This window comes from Alexandromys fortis, unplaced genomic scaffold, assembly GCF_014885135.2.
Source record: "Alexandromys fortis isolate MF-2015 unplaced genomic scaffold, M_Fortis_MF-2015_v1.1 scaffold_15, whole genome shotgun sequence".
NCBI lineage: Eukaryota > Metazoa > Chordata > Mammalia > Rodentia > Cricetidae > Alexandromys > Alexandromys fortis.
The window spans coordinates 14018608-14022164 of NW_026067911.1; positions in this window are offsets into that span (position 1 = coordinate 14018608).

Here is a 3557-nt window from a genome sequence, read left to right on the forward strand (position 1 = left end):
CTATTTAAAAAGCAATTGTAAATGTTCACATACATATAAAACTTACATTGTCAACCAAAATCCTAAGAACATGAAACCTGTAAACTTTGAATATCTGCCAACTGAGTCTTTACTGTAGAATTATTATGCTTTGGGAAAGAAAATTCCATAATTTACAGTTAAATCAAAACTACTTTAATATAAATGTTCATACTTACATTCATGTATTTATATGTATTTTACATATTATTTTCCTCCTTTTCTTTGAACATAACTCATCATTTTAAATATTATATATTTTCTTTAATATTATTAAATAGCATACATATTATGCTAAAAATTGTAAGACCTCAGGAAGCAATGAGGATTTGATAGTAAACATCATGATGTGTGGTAGTGCAGTAAAAAATCCCAGAGAATCTCTAGAAGCAGATAATATGAGGATTTGTAGCTGAACACAAGAGCTCATGGACCTTTGTTCAGATATAGCCTCATTTGAATTTTAACGTTCTCCATATTGTTGTTGAGGATGATGGACAGGAAAGGGAAAGGGTAAAAAGAAAGTCTAAAGGGACATCTGAACAAATTGAGATGGCTTCAGGTGAGAAGCATGAAGAATTTACCATGTAGACATCATTTTGTTTTGATGACATATTGGGGTACTCTTGGAATGTAAAGAACACTGTTGAAGCCAGTGTGATCATAGTAGAGACGAGTCTAAGAGAATATTAGAGAGAATATGATGCATTGAGCTCAGAGACAGCATCGCGGGGTTGCTTGATGGAGCTGGGCAAGGATTATGACAGTAAAAAAAGAGAGAAGAGCAAGATAAGACCATGCAAGTAACAAGAAACACCAACGTGGTCAATTGGATAATCCGTTTGAAATGTGAATAAGGTCAGGGTGGTGTTAGGTGTGCTGATCTGTGGTTCCTAAGTTTGATATGGGACACACTTTGGTAACATAATAAGAGAATTAGCACTATTGAAGTATGTTCTCAGAGGAAACAAAATTCAAAGAAAACTGAAATGGGGACTCGCCATTATTTAGAGGAGAGCAAGGAAGATAAACTCTTATTTTTGCCATGAAACAAGTCAATACAGCCTTAGCCTCTTGTTGGGAGCAGTGAGACCCCAGATCCTGAATTTCTTGTAATCCCCTGATCTGAGTGCCTACAGCTGCTCTGAGCGCAAGACCTTCGGGAGTTCCTAATGGCAGGAGAGTGGTTTCTGGTGGGTTTGGCTGGGACGTGACTATCTCTATATAATCTGCCCCTGAACACAATAAAGGGGGCATTCTTGGGGAATTCAAGGATGACCCGTGGCGCTGTCTCTCTGTCTGTGTGTGTCTGTGTATTTTAACCTCCAGACCCCTTCCCCGAAGCTCCGTAACTGGGTGCCAGCGCACAGAGCGCATACATGGGGGCGCGGTGTGAGCGGCAGCCTCTAATTATAAAGCTTTGGTTTAATTTAAATCATACTCTTTGGGTGGAAGCATCACTCCAGCCCCTGGCATTCATATCAGCAAACAGTCGGGAATGTTTGGGTTATGGCCACATCATAGCCCCTGGCATCCATATATCCAAAATGTCTGAAATGTTCACATGGAAGTTCTATCCCTGTCCCCTTCCCTGTGAGTTCCCTCAGTCCAGACTGCACCCCTGAGAAAGCACGCCAAACAATGACCCTTCCCCAAAGATGCTCAAGACCACTCTCAGAAGGTATTTAAGGTGCACGCCAGAAAACAAACACATGTTTTTCCTATCTTCCCAAGCTCCTTTCTGGAAGGCTGGAAAGTCATCCTTGGGCATTGATATCCATTAAACCTGGGCTTTTGCTAATTCTTTTTTATTTAGTCTGATTTGGATTATTGAATTGGCAGAGAGGCTTATCGGGGTGCAGAAACTTTTCATATACATTAAATGATACCTTCAGTCAACCATGTGAAAGTTACTGTTTCACAGTTTCACAAAATATGTTTAGAATGAACAGAACTAGCTGAGTTATAAGAAAATATAAGCTTATTTTCTTATTTGGGGAGTGAATAATTGAGAGGAGCTAATAATTTGCAAAATCAGGAAAAAAAATGAGAGGGTAAATGATACTCTAAATTTTGCCTTTCTGCAATTACTTTTGAATTTAAACATTAATTTTACCAACCTGCAAGTTTACAAGACAAGCTGAGGAAATGTAACTGCGACTATAAGTTTTGTTTAAAATTTTTGATAGTGTTTAATATGATTTGTAGGACATTTAAAGATTTACAGATTGAAAGTTAGTTTTAACACAGCATTTGGATTTCCCAGTTGTCTTCTTTAGTAGTGTATTTTCTATTTATTTCCCCTGAATTAAAAAGTAGCAGAAATGCTCTAAGTATGGGTTTTGTTTTCTTGAGTGAGATGATTTTAAAGGTAACATACTTCTGCTTGTTTGTTTTAACTTTCTCCACCTTTAGAGGCCTACAACGAACTGTTTTCCCCTAAGACTGTACCCAGTAAGTGGAGGTTTCCTTGATTTGCTTCTGTTCTCCATTAACTATCCAGAGAGCAGCAGGAGCAGGCTGAAGTTCCTGGGTTTAGTCTGCATTTAAATGCCTTATATACATACCAAGGTGAATGTGTCTACTCTGGAGAATTTAATTGCATAACCCAAACAGCAGCAGCTGCAAGGTTAAATCCCTGTATTATAGAGCTCAAAAGGAACTGACTTTCCAGGCCTCCAGGTGACTTTTGTTTATAAAACTGACCACCAATTTTTACACTCTGTTCTAAATTTGCCTTAGATAAGGTTTCCAGCACAGGTGTTAGCACCATATAATGTTTGTTTCTTTTGTATAGTACTCTTTTTACATAATTGTTGTTTCCAACAGCCACAGATCATACAGGATATTTGGGGGACTAAATATCTTACATGTATGTGCAAGAAGTGAAAAATATGTTCAGAGACTTCTCAGGCAAAGGAACCTAAGGTAATAGTCAAGAGTTTTGAATTTCAAATGTAATTTAGAATTTAATTTATTAAATATGTTGTTATTTAATTTGTTAAATATGATATTAAATATGAATAGAGATTGCCCAACAACATCTTAAATAACAACTCAATGATAATGATAGTCAATCTTGACTACTGGTGGAAAATCTATATCCACTAAACTATCATAATTCCCACAACAACCTATAAATCTCTTTGCTATATCCACAAATACGTGTAGTCTTCACCCCTCATGAAGAAAACTTCTCTATAACAAACAGATGCAGGCCACTAAGAGAAAACCACAACCAATCAAAATGGGCAGCTGAACTTGGTAAAAAGGTAGAATTTTTCGAGCTGGTACTTGTTTCGAAGGCATGAATGGAGAGCAACTGAGGCTTGAATAGGAGGGGCCACGGACAGCCATAGGTAAAGATACAAGTCCAGTTGCAGGAGAAGCCCCAGGATTGTAGGGATTACGAAAAAAGTTGCAAAAGATGTATCCATCCAACATTCTAACACCTAAGTCTCCGGAAACATGGTGAAAGGGAGGTTTCAAGGATAGCATGGAGCAGAGGATCAGGAAGTTTTGTGTGAGATTTTGTCTCC